The sequence below is a fragment of the Sceloporus occidentalis genome, unplaced genomic scaffold (assembly GCF_023333645.1).
Source record: "Sceloporus occidentalis isolate IW3139 unplaced genomic scaffold, rSceOcc1.0.p SCAF_6, whole genome shotgun sequence".
In the NCBI taxonomy this organism is placed as follows: domain Eukaryota; kingdom Metazoa; phylum Chordata; class Lepidosauria; order Squamata; family Phrynosomatidae; genus Sceloporus; species Sceloporus occidentalis.
The window spans coordinates 53190287-53204241 of NW_028316986.1; the positions used below are offsets into that span (position 1 = coordinate 53190287).

Genomic DNA, 13955 nt, shown 5'->3' on the forward strand with positions numbered 1-13955 from the left:
ATGCTGAGCCATATTCTCGAGAACAGATGCAACCATAGCCAAGAGGCAAGGCAATCACAGAGAGAGAAATCTTTGGCCATATTAAGGCAGTTATGGCTGCATCTGCACTGCAGAATTAATGAAGTTTGACACCGCTTTAACTGTCATGGCTCAATGGTATGGGATTCTTGGATTTGTAGTTTTGTGAGATATTTATCCTTCTCTGTCAGAGAGCTCTGGTTGCACAATAAACTACAAATGTGACCAATGGGACACAAGTCACTAGGAGGCTCTTCTGATCACAGCTTGGAAAAGTTAGTATTAGCCCTAACGTATTAATTTAAAATAATATTAAAAGTTAATAATAATTTAAAATAATATTAAAAGATAAAAACCATAAATAATTTTTTAAAAAAACAATTTATTTTGCTAAAACTGTCAAAATTAAAAGTAGCACTTAAAAATAATCAAATTACCACTAACAAATTAAAGTGATGGCAAACAGTAATGCTGTCATTGTGACAATCTGAATAACAAATTCTTGAAAACCACTGTTAAAAAAATAAACTGATTTTAACAAATCATCCCAAAGCATTGCTCATGAACACTTACATGAGATGAGCAGAAGATGCAGAAATATGGAATGGGCACCTTGTTTGAGTATGTGTCGCAATGGAATAGAAATGAGAAGCCTGCTACTGGGGTTTTCTGTCTCAGATCCTAAAAAATTTGGTGTTTCATTCTAGCTTTTGAGCACAAGCCCCTTCACTCATCTCCTCAGAATATAAGAGCCCTACTAGATCAGACCAAAGGCTTCTCTACTCCCAACATTATGCTTCCAATGATGAAACCTACCTATGGTAAGTTCACTCTTATTCCCTACCTAAAGGAGGACTCTTCAGACAGCAGCGAAGACGATAAGAGACAGCATAAGATATTCCAATCAGAACCAGAGAAGAACACAAGATATCCCATGTGACTGCTGAACATTAAGAACCAGACACTGAGAGGTGGAGGCAAAAATGCCAGCTGCAAAAGAGCAGGAAAAGCCTTGGCATTCCTTAATGGTAATAGCAGCTTCATTTATATGCCAGTTCATACCACTCTAACCAGTCTCTAAGCGGTTTACAACTGCAAGCTAGCTGCCCCCAGCAAGCTGGGTACTCATTTTAGTGACCTTGGAAGGATTCAGGGCTAAGCCTGCGCCCTGGTTGGTTTTGAACCCACAACCCTGTGGTTTGTGAGTGAGTGGCTGCAGTACAGGAATATAACCACTGTGTCAACAGGGCTCTTGACATCAAAGATCCTTTGAAAATAATAGGATCTTGCTGTGGTAATTAGGACAGCTATGCTGATTTAGAGCTAGCTATAAATTAGCACAGTTTGAAATTATTCTTTTGTTGCAAACAATCATTCCAACATTTCTGTTTGGCATTGTCTGACATTCCTTGCTCAATTGCTTCCTATGTGTCTGACTTTGGACTGCTTGGCTTAGGGGAGCTATTCCCTGTTCTCCCAGACTATCGATACACTCATCTGGCCATTTGCTGCCCTTAAAACAGGATGCCCACAAGCAGCCTGTTTTTTGCAGCAATGAATAAAAAAGAGCATACAGCCTTTAGTACTGGAGGAAATATGTATTCATCATAACAAGAATCTGTTGACAGCCTTATGGACCATAAACATGTCCAATCTCCTCTGAAAATGATCGAAGTTAATAACCATCACTATATAATGTAATAGTGAGCTCCAAAATGTCATCATGCATTGTGTGAAAAAGTACTATATTTTACTTGTCCTGACTCTTCTTCCATTCAGCCTCAGTGGATGACCCCAGGTTCATAATATGTAAGAGAGAAAAAAGAACCCTACCTTCTCCACTTTCTCCATACTATGTGCACGTTTATACTCTTCTATCATGTCTCTCCGCACTTCCCTTTTCTTTCTACATAAAACAGCCAAAACCTTTTCTTCACAGTGAAACGATGGAGACATGATGCATCATGTAATTACAGTGGGGCCTTGGTATCTGCTGGGGCTTCCAGGACCCCACATGGATACCAAAATCCATGGATACTCAAGTCCCATAATATACAATGGCACAGCAAAATGGTGTCCCTTACATAAAATGGCAAAGTAAAGGTTTGCCCTTTGGAATGTATATATATTTAAAAACATTTCCAAGCTGTGGATGGTTGAATCCATAGATATGGAATCCGTGGCTATAGAGGAACAATGGGACTGAAGTACTTCCTCCCTTACACTCTAAAAAGTTTCTGCAGTAGACAGTATTATTTTCCATTTCTTACCATTATCATGTTACCCTTAGTGAGTTTGTCTGCCATTGGAAATTGCAGCCACAGACTGTTTTGGCATGCAGAACACCCACTCTATTTCTGAGCTATGAAGAACTGTAGAAGAGCCTACTTCAAGAAATAGGATATACAGTAACTATAACTTTCTACAGTGGGATAGTTTTAGAAAATGATAAATGTTTCCATTTGCAACACATATTCCAAATACATACACAAACCCTATTACATTCTTCATCATCCTTACAACCATTCTGTGAAACACATCACATTTATTTCATGTTTTAAATACTTTTATCTGTTGTTTAAAAACTTCAGGGGCCCTGGTGGGCTTTGAGGTGATAGATTTCTTGTAATCCAGGAATAGTGAATGCATCTCCCCACCCCAATGTTGTGGGAATGAAAATCGCATCAGCACTATGTAGCACAGCTGAAGGTGAAGGCTGAAGGAAATTGCAGGCTGACAACATCTAGAGGGCCACAAGTTGCCCAACACGTTTCTGAAGATATACCTGGAAAGGTGGTGGTGGTGATGGCGGTGGACAGGAGTGATGTGTTTGTTAAATTTATAACTGAAAAGTTACCTGAATGATGAGAATTATGTCAGAAAGCTAACCAGAGGATGAGTACAATAACATCCAAAATTCACACAGCTACCACTGGATATATTTTTAGAAGATGAATGAACTGGCAACAAAAATAAGTTTTGCACCATGACTTTTCCAAGTTTGCCCCTCTTTGGCAAATGTACTTCAGTAGTGGGTAACACCCCACTGATATAATATTGTATATCAAGCTCCATGCAGGGGAAGATTGATTTCTTTGGCTGTCAGTTACATAAGTCAGCATGCCAAAGCTACATTGACCAACAGCTGACTACAGATAATATGAGAAAATGTGGAGAATTTTTCACTATCTGGGCTTTCACTATCTGGGTTTCTAATCTACTGCTAACAAGCAACACTTCTACATAAAGGCAGGGCAGGGCAGGTTAGCTGTAGTTGTGGGGTGGAGGATCCAACTTTACCCGAAGAGACTATAGTCAATAATTTAGTTGAACTCAATCCATATTGCCCTTTAGGAGTTCAGATTATTTGATTCCAACACTAACAACTGCAGTCGGTGACTATTTATATATTTAATTCATATCCTGCCTTTCTCCCAGTATGGGAACCAAAGCAGACCCCAAACTTCCTTGGTTTATTGCCATCTGTGACTGTATGTTGTCATGCAAAGCATCCTGGCTCATTTGCTCAGAAATTTTAGATAAAACATTCCTGTGTTTTCTGACTGAAGAGTATGGTACGGTACTGACATTTAACACTGAATGGCAACGTCCTTCAAAGGCCCAAAGCCATATCCCCAGCCAATAGCAAAGAAGATGCCTCCAGTAAAGGGATATAATTAGCCTTATAAACTCATTCAGGGCTGTGGGTTTTCTTGTGTAATTACTTAGGCAAGCAACAACAACAACAACTCCCAAAACAAACCAAAACCACACACACATAGCAATCTGCAGCTGTATTTTTGTTATAGTTAGTTATGTGCTGCTGTAGATTTTGCATCCCAACACTGCAAGTGACACAGGCTTTGAAATGGCACAGTCCAGATGCCTTAACCTCTATGCCACAATAGCTTACAAGTCAAGAGAAATGTCACTTTCAGCAGGATGTACAACTTAGAAAAGTTGTAGCTCCCAGTGTCCCCCAGTCAATATGGTCATTGGCTATGCTGGCTGGGGGATTCTGGGAGATGGATTGCCACCCAAAGTAATCTTTCCAAGAATTGGTAGCATGAAGTAACAGGGCTCTTTAGCTTCCATCTCAACAGGGATAATCATGTCAATAGGATCCCAATAGAAGGAACTCATCCTTCATGCACAGATTGAACTGTGGAAAGGTGGGTTCTTTGCTTGACTTTCTTGATGGTCTGCAGGCCATCTGCCTTGATAAATGCATGTATGCAGAAGGAATAGTCACATCAAATACCAGAGGGCAGCCAGCTTCTTGAATGCACCGGATAGTTTTACATCTGTTCTGATAACATATCACCTTCAGTCTCCTTTTCAGATTTCCTCCAATAACAAGTTAACTCTAGGAGTATTAACCAAACAAATAAAACTACAAAGTGACATATCTTCCTATGAAAGCTTGCCTGAACTCTACAATCTTTGGAAGAGACACATCTCACAATCCCATAACCTTCACAAGTATATTTGGTATTTGTATTTGAAGGGATTTCACTCTATATAGTTATCTGAATTTATAGCCTCCAAGCTGTATTCCTATTGTATTTGTACTATACCATTTGCATTGTTTTGTTTAGTTTTTTTTTTCTATTGGGCATTGTATAATTTATATTGTTTTATGCTGGTCATCGACGGTAATAAATTTCATATCAAGTATGTTTGGTGGGAATGCAGCAAAGGGCTTCACCATGGCTGTTCTTCGACTGTGGAAGTACCTTCCTTGGGAGGTGAGGTTGGCTCACTCCTTGCTGTCTTTCCACTGTCAAATGACAACTTTTGTATGCCAGGTGTTTATCAACCCAGGAGCCCTGCCTGGGATCGAATTCATAACCTTGTGGCTGTGAATGGATGCAGTACCTGTATTTAACCACTGTACCACCAGGGCTCCCTAATCAATATGAATATATTAATCAATTTAATATTATATTAATATGTGTATTTTAGCTGTATGTGGTTTTGCTTGCATCTCTTTTTATTGGATAAGCTTGAGTCCAACCTTTTTTGGGGAAAGAAGGAATATAAATAAATAAAATCATCCATTGATTGAATGTGGCTGCATTGCTGTCATAGAAAATTTCCTGTTAATGCTGAGCATGATAATCTCCTGCATGAAAATTTTCTGAACTTCTTTCCATCATCATTTTGCCAGTGTGCAACTCTATGCAGAAGAGATTACTTCATCTTGGGGAAATGCCCCAAGTTTAATCCTTTTCTTTCAGTATTTCACATTTAATTTTTTTCTGTGTGTTTCTGCACATCTCTGCTTCCACACCTAAGCATCCAGCGTTCCCCACACGAGGATGAGTGAATAACTAAAATTGTTCTTCCTCACTCTACCACCTCAAATAATAACACTATTTCCTCACCTCTGTGCAGATAAGCTATTTCACTAACTCAGTTTGGCAGCTCTAGTCAGTCCTCAGCTATCCCATTCTTTCAGCTGTATTTTAAATGCCCTGGTTTCTCTCTTCAACCCCTCTTTACCCCTCCATCGTCAGCTTACACCAATTGCTGCAAATTGAGTTTAAAGTGAAAAACTACTTTGTGCTCAATTAATGCATCAGGAGTGAGAAGAGAATAGTGGATAGAGCCCTCCCCTCCCAAATCCATCATTTGGTCCCCTTCAAGCTTTCCTAAATCAGTACATAAATCCCAGGGTTTCTTGGCTTAATTAATTTTGTGTATTCTTCCTCTTTAATAATGTTTGTTTTCTTGTTGCCCGTCCACACCCTTTTGACAACACCCTGATATTGCTTGGCCACACATGTTCTGGTTTCATTTAAGGGTATATTCGCTACTGCCAAGAGTGGGGTATGTATCATGTAGGTCAGTAGAAATACCCCATAAAATGTTATAATGTGATTTGGGGGAGAACCTGCAACTCAACATTGTTCTCTTGGCAAAAGTGGAAGGAGAATGTCAGAGAGGATGTGGGTGGGGTGGTTACAACTTGAATAACCTCTTATCAGAGGAAGAGGTCAAACCAGGTAGGTAGCCTGTGACAGTCATCTGTCAGTCCCAAGAAGAATGTGTTTATTGTTGTTTTTCTTCTCTCTGTTCTCTCACAGCTGTGATTCTTGAAAAGAGTCTCTTTCTAGTCCAGTGCCATCCAGTCCTGACAGACTATGCAAAACTGTTCCTCAAGCTGTCATTCTCACTTAATCATTCGTCTGTTCTTCGAGTTCAACTGATCCTTCCTTTTTCATTCTGCATTGCACCTCTCCTGCATCCTGAGATCAAAAAATTTGCAGGGCTGGCTGTGTTGCACACAAACACACATAAACAGACAAAACCTCCAAATCCATACCTTTACTGGAGCAACTAAAAGGCACAAAATACTACACAGTGTATCATGTTATCTTTCAAAGTTCACCGCTTTCTTCATCAAGCAAAAAATATATATTATAAAATAGCATGCAGGGGAAGGAAAGTGTTGTGGTGACATCATTTACATTTTTGCTACAACTTTGTTTTAGAGTAAATGTTGGAGATGTTTTTTCTGTGTCCCACTGCTGGCTGAGGTCTGAATGACTGGGGTACTGGGAAGTCTCCTAAGGCCTATCTGTCTCCAGGTCTCTAAGCAGCTGAACAGCCAAAGACATATTTGTCTTGCCAGGCGTTTGGTCCATGAATGTGATGGAATGTTAATGTACTGCCCCTTGCTAAAGAAAAAAGAAGTTGCTGTTATCTACCAGTTGTCCTTGTGTTGCCAACTTAAAAATTTTACTTCACTATGGCATATATGTGTTGTATTTTGTAACCTCTGTACGTTGTACCTGAGTACTATAATGGTAAGTGCAAGGGCTAGTGGGCCTGCCAGCTATAAATATAAATATATTGATCAAATACATTAATGGTTACAGCAGGCAGCTTCTCAAATTTCACCAGGCAGACCCCAAAAGGCTTGAGTGAAGCAGTTCACCCTTGTGCTTTGTGCTCAGACACCATCACAGAGCTCTCTTAGAAGAGAAGCTCAGCAAGGATACTGTGCTGAGTCATTTACATTCTGCACAGCAGGGGCTGACACCAGGCAGGGACTAGACTGGGTCGTGCAAGGCTTGGCTAACAATGAGCTGCCTTGTTGCGAGTGAGAGAAAAAATAGACAGTTTATTTGTGGACTAAACTACTATTGTGGTCAAACACAGCCTAGACTTGCAACTATATAATAACCTCAGCCCCTTGTCTGGCCTAAATCCAACTCTTAGCCCCATCAGGGGTAGACCCATCAAATTAATCAAACTTACATATCAGTTAATTTTTATAAGGCTTCCATTGCCTGAATGAGTCTACTCTCGTTGGGAGAATAAGTTGAATTTGGGCATCCTGTGACTATAAAGATAACTGTTCCAGACCAAACCTAATTATATTTATTCAGAAGAAAATAAAATCAATTACTTTTTTGTATGGCCATACAGGATTGGAATATAAGATGTACAGGACTAAAGGGAGCCCCCCCCCCCTTGTAGTATCAAGACAAACTCCTTGCAGTTGGATAATGAATTATTCACATTTGAATCTGATATAAGGGCCAAAGTAGGCAAGGACAGTTGACTAAAGTCACTTGCTAGGGAAAAGTGGGGAAGGGTGCTGATAGACTGGATTGGTCCTCTGCTAATTAATTCCATCCATTTCTATATGAGACAAGAACCATCCTAAGCGTTCATTTACATAGGTGTTATATCAACATGTGAAGAGGAGAGCACACTCATTCTGCCCCCTTCATCTCTAGTTCTGCTGTTCTCCTTCCAAGAAGACTGATCAATGCCACTTGCTGCTTCTGCTATGGGTGGATGTTGTTCAGGAACTTTAAAAAATTCAGCTACTAATTGTGCGGAAAGTGTCCACAAGTAGGGGAAGGCCACTTTACTGACTTGTCACTCTCCATGTGATGGAACTGGAAGCAGAGGGAATTGGGGTGTCTCAACATGCATTGTAAATCAGTAAAGGTGTTGCAGGCTCTACCCACTTGCATTGCCATGTTAAACCCACATCTCAGACACAAAAGGGGAGGTGAGATGGAGAAATGGCATGATGAGCAAAGGGGAAGCAATGAGGCAGGGGTGGTGGTGGTAATATATCCCTGCAACCACTTCAGGGACACTTTAAAACTATCTATGTCCTTTAAAACCTTTGCTATAATCTATTATTCAAATGTTGTAGACAGAAGATGCCCTATCTGATCCACACTATTCCTACTTTTCACCCTAACACACTATGGAGCTGACAGGAGATTTCTTTCTTATTTGGTTCTTTAGTAGCTCAGGCTTTAAATTTAGAGCTAGGAACAGCAAGATCTGCCTCACACTTTCATTCCACAAGTCTCACCTAGACTATCTGTAGTAGTAGTTTTTCATATATTGCCCTATAATTTTGTTTCCAACTATGTGCTTCTTACACACTTTTTAAACAAGCCTACATTGTTCATTGTCCTTTTATGATGGATTCTTTCAATTCTTGTTCAGAGATATTCTAAAGAATGTCTGCCCCCATCCTGATGCCCTCCAGATGAGTTAGACTAAGCATCCATCAGACTCAGCCTGCATCTCTAAAAGCAAAGGTGCAAGTAATGAGCCAACATCTTTGGAGGGCACCTTTATAATTATAGGAGCCCACTAACCCATTTTTTAACATGGTCTACTTTTTAACACACCTTCCACAGACAGGTTTTATTGCATTCCCAGACTGTCACTTTGTTGTACAATTTGTGTCTTTTTTTAAGATAGCTTCTCAAGGACGTTAACAAGTATCTGCTTTCACTTTGTGCTTTTTTCTTGTTCAATTATGTTAACTTTCCCTTGCCCCAGAATTTCAGTTACAAGAGACTCTGCAGAAGTGGAAGCTTCTAAAATGAATGTAGCTGAAAATGGAATTACACTAATAAACCAGGGCAAATCAGAACTCCAATCTCAGTAGAATAAAACTCTATTATGCTTCCTTTGTAGTACTCTCTAGTAATCACCTACCCAAATCAAGTGTCTTCTGAGGATCAGTTTTCATACTTATTTCTTTTAAGTGTAAATTATTCCTCTGTGCATGTTCACACATAGATGTAACTGGTTTCTGGAAGGATTGGTGAGTCGTATCAGATATTCCCAAGAGCCAATTCACACATTAATATTTTTGAGCACATTAGTCTCATACAACTGTGGAGATACTACTTATAAGACAGAAATGGCTATATTCATGCATATTGGGAAACAATTAGGCTTCACAACATGCAGCTCAATATAATAGCTAGACTGGAGCACCAATATACATGTCACATAAAGAATGTGACACAGAACATAGGCCTGGTCTTAAATCAGTATGGCTCATCCTGCTGCCTTCCAGATGTGTTAAACTCCTTTTCAACAGCTATCCTGCTGAGGATGATAGCGGTTGTTATTGTTGTTATATGTCTTCAAATAGTTTCTGAACCATAGTAACCCTAAGGTGATTCTATCATAGGATTTTCTTAGAAAGATTTGTTCAGAGAGGGTTTGCCTTTGTCTTCCTCCGAAGCTAAGAGAGTGTGACTTGCCCAAGATCACTCGGTGGGTTTCCCTGGCCGAGCAGGAATTCAAGCCCTGTTCTCCAGAATTATAGTTCTACACTCAAATCACTACACCTCTAGGGTTGTAGTACCACATAAATGGAAGACATGACATTGGGGAAGTCTATTTCAAGAGCAGGGGCAGGAAACCTCCAATCCTGAAGCCTACATGCCTTGCTGCAACATTCTGACCTCATCTGTATCAACATGTTACAGATGAGGTCAGAATTGGAAGCAAAAGCAGAAAAAACAAAGGAGGACAACCAGTGACAGTTGGAGGGGAAAACACTTAAAGGGACACCTAACCAAAGCTTGCAAAGGTTACTCTTTTCTAGCTTGCAGATAGCTCTCCCTACCATCTGGACAAAGACCAAAAACAGAAAATGCAGGCCTATGACTAACATCTTCAATTTCTTTCTCCTGTTTGTCTCATGAAGAAGCCAGTGTGACTTTGAAAGCTTGCAACATGTAATTGTGCATCTTGGTTGGCTCCATAAATGTATCATTGTTTGGATGTTATTCTTTAGGACCAAAATATTCACAGTCCCCTTGTGACCATTCCATGATGTCGGGGGGCTTCTAGTAGCTGTAGTCCATAAAAGTAACATTTCTGATCTTTGCACCTAACCCTCAGAGACAAGGGCTGATGTGTGATCTAATGTCTGGTTTACTGTGTAAATAGGATTACATGTGTGTAAATAGATAATGTGTAAATGGAAGAGGGTCATAGTCATAAGGATCAGGAAATCAAAGAAGTGACTGGGAAATGTAGTGTTTGGACGCAGTGGGGGACAGAGGACTATCCCTATTCTTATTATTATTATTATTATTATTATTATTATTTTGAGAAAAAAACACCAGCTGAACCTTCATTGTTTTCAAAACCAAAGTGAAAACAGAGCTCTGCTTGAGGAGTGGGGATGGGCTTGGGTGTGTCTGTAGTCTTGCTTAGAGAGGGATGGAGGAAAAGGGGACCATGGACTGGTGGGAAGGAATTGTGCCATGTCTCTCTCCACACTGAAGGACAGAAGAAGGGTGCATAAGGGGAAGGAGGAGAGGGCCACTGCAGGTCACTCTGCTGCACTCGGCGCCTCACTACACTGCTTGCTCATTTGCACTGCTGCTGGAGTCCTGGGGCTTTATCACATCTAGGGGGCTGGAGAAGGGGTCGATGCAGAGGGGCTCAAAGGCATCTTCACTGGCTCTGAAGGCTAAGTCAACTGTTGCTGGGGTCGTGCTGTCTGACTGGTGAAGCCACAGTCTCTGAGAGTTTTGGTGTAATCCAACAGCTGATCCTCCTTGTACAATCTCTGTTCTTCTGGGAGGTCTCTTAAGAATCTCCTCAGCAATTCTTTTCAGCTCGTACACTGTGCTGGACTCCTTTGTGTCTGTGAAGATGGTCGTCTTGTGGTGTCGGATCATCAGAAAGACATTCATCTCTGTAGCCTCAGCCCAGACCCCCAGAGAGGAAAAAGCAGCAAGACCCACGGTATCCGACTATCCCTTTTATTATTTTTGTTTATGGAATATGGGTTTGTGGCATATCTTATTCTTAGTAATGGGCAGGTACCTGACAGAAGGGTACAGCTGGGCTCTTCCAAAGGGATGACTTGAAGTCCAGCATCACCAGCACCATCTTTCTGTACTCATTATTTCACTGTTATTTCAAGAAGACAAAATGTACTAACCAGGAGGATGAAAAACAGAGAAGAATAAATGCAGATGAATTACATAAAAGGTTAGGGAAAAAACATCCAAGGCAAAAGGCCGTTATTGCAGCAAAACAAGCAAGAGCCTAGAAGGGCACCAGAGTGGTGTTTTACATCAGCAGGGAAAATGAACATGATGTAGGGCATCCAATGTGTCTTTCAAGTTGCCCTGTCACAAGGAGATGCATGCTATGGGTTCCAGCAGAACAGAACAACAACAAAAGCATAATGAATACTAATACAGTGTGTGTGTGTGTGTGTGTGTGTGTGGGGAATCACAAAACTATGTCAGAAAAATGTGTTCCTTTAAGTTCTGGTGCATGAAGAAAAAGTTAACAATATGACTTGTGGCGGTTGCATTTTCTAGAAGCGAAAGTGTTGCTTATTTACTGCAACATTATTTTGAAATCAAGTGTTACCCTCAAGTGTGTGTGTGTGCATGCGTGCGCCTTCAAGTTGCCTGTTGACTTATGGCAACATCATGAAATTCATAGATTTTTTGTAGTCAAGAAATACTGAGAGGGTGTTACGCCAGTTTTTTTCTCTGAAACATGCAAGATATAGGAAAAGATATTCCACCTTAACATTAGGAGGAACTTCCTGACAGTAAGAGTTGTTCAACAATGAACATATTTCTTTGGAGTGTGGTGGAGTCTCCTTCCTTGGAGGTCTTTAAACTGAGGCTGGATGGCCATCTGTCAGGGATGCTTTGATTGTGAGTTCCTGCATGGCAGGGGGGTTGGACTGGATGGCCCTTGTGGTCTCTTCCAACTCTGATTCTATGATTAACATAGCCTACAGTACCTGGTATTTTTGGTGGTTTTCCATCCAACAACTAACCAAGGCTGACCCTGCTTAGCTTCCAAGATCAGGTAAGATTTTTCTAGGTAAAACATAATAATTAAAAGTAAAGTAAAGAAAAAAAGCTTTAACCCAGTAAATGTGTTGTCTGGAAATAGATGATTTCTATGCTTCCACTTTTGATATGAGAGTGGATAAGGGCCAGTGATGTAGTGATTTGAGTGTTGTATTACAACTCAATTTCCTGCTCAACCATGGTGACCCTGGGCAAATCACACAGTCTAAGCCCCAGAAAACTCTGTGATAGGTCTGCTTTATGGTTGCCATAAGTCAGGAAATTACTTGAAGGCACACAACAATAACAAAGAGCAAATGGGCTGAACTCAAGAGGATGACACAAAAGAAGCCATAGTTTTGCCCTGTTGGATGGTTGATGTGTAGTATCGTGGCAATTAATTTAGGAGCAAGAAGAGTACACATGATCAAAATGCCAACAAACCCATTTGCTATAAAATGGTGCTTAAAGCAGGACATCCATGAGATCAGTCCAGAATCCACAAGATTCCATATTGCTTACTAGTAGGGCTGATGTCTGTACAAAACAAATTGGGGAAAGAAGGTGGTCACCAAAGCTTAATTCAAGTGAAATGTCTTAGTCTTTTGGATAGCCACAACATTCTTTGTTGCTTCTACCAAGCAGACATTTGGGACATCTATGTTTTCAATTATGTTTCAACATTGCCCTCTGAAATCACTGAGTACTTCACCAGAGTTATCTTGAAGAGACACAGTGATATCTTCAGAAGCAAAAGACTACTGAGTCAATCCTCCAGAATGGATTTTATTTAGTAGCATGTGTATGTTTAAAATCAAATGTGAAAGTGTGAAAACCCAAAGGAGGCATTTCTAGCATTCATTTTTAAATCCATCAGTTCACCAAAAATGGTTCCAGACTGCTATACACCCCCCCCCCCTCAAACATACAGTATCTACTTGCTCCCAGGTAAGTGTATACAGGACTGAAATCTAAATTTATGAATTGTATTGTAGGTTTAGATGATTAGTCCATCAGCTGCAGTATTTGGTAAAACATCAACAAGGAATATATACTAAATACACACATAAAATGGATATCTGGATAAGCATGAACAAGATTTAAATCACAGCAGGACACCTTCTTTGCTTCAACAGCTGCCTAATATCAGGCCAGAACATGCTTCAAGCAACATGATATGTCAGTTCTTTTACATGGATCAGATTTTGGAAAGCTTCCAAGCAGAGGCAATTGTAGGGCAACAAACCAGAAGGCCTCTCTGTAAGCCACCCTCCCCCTCGCCATGGTGCAGAAATAGTAGGTATGGTTAGAAATACTTTTTTGGTCAACTGTAGAGAACATTATAGAATACATCTTTAAGTGGTCAGAATCCAAACAATGCAGTTTTCTATGACACACAGTTAACATGCAGTTTTCTATGACACACATTTATTTAATAAATATACATGATCTGAAAGACAAATAGTAAGTTGTACCAATGCTCAGAAGACAAGGATATGTAAGAAATCCCTAATCTTATGGGTGTTTCATCTGCTGGCAGTACATTTGCTCTCAAGAGCCATTTTCCTGCAAGAAAGTAATCTTACAACTGTCACCTCAAGCTAGCTGCCCCAGTTCAACTCTCTGTACTTGCAAGCATATACTAAAATTTGTAGATAGGGTGCAAAGGGTTTCCAAAGGTGTCTGGGACATTTTGCTCCCTTTTGGAGATCAGACTCTCCATTTTGACCATTCCCTTCAAAACAGTTTGCCACATGCTGAGGGTGTGCTCACATTTTGCATGTATTATTATATTGGGAAAGTAACTACATAAGATTT

General features: G+C 40.3%; 1 protein-coding gene and 1 pseudogene across 4 annotated transcripts in view; both read right to left on the minus strand.

Annotated features, from left to right (window-relative positions):
• TMEM63B (transmembrane protein 63B) overlaps window positions 1-13955 on the minus strand; it is a 106357-nt gene that overhangs the window by 45985 nt on the left and 46417 nt on the right. The window lies entirely within an intron of this gene.
• Window positions 10568-11133, minus strand: LOC149310745 (elongin-B pseudogene; annotated as a pseudogene).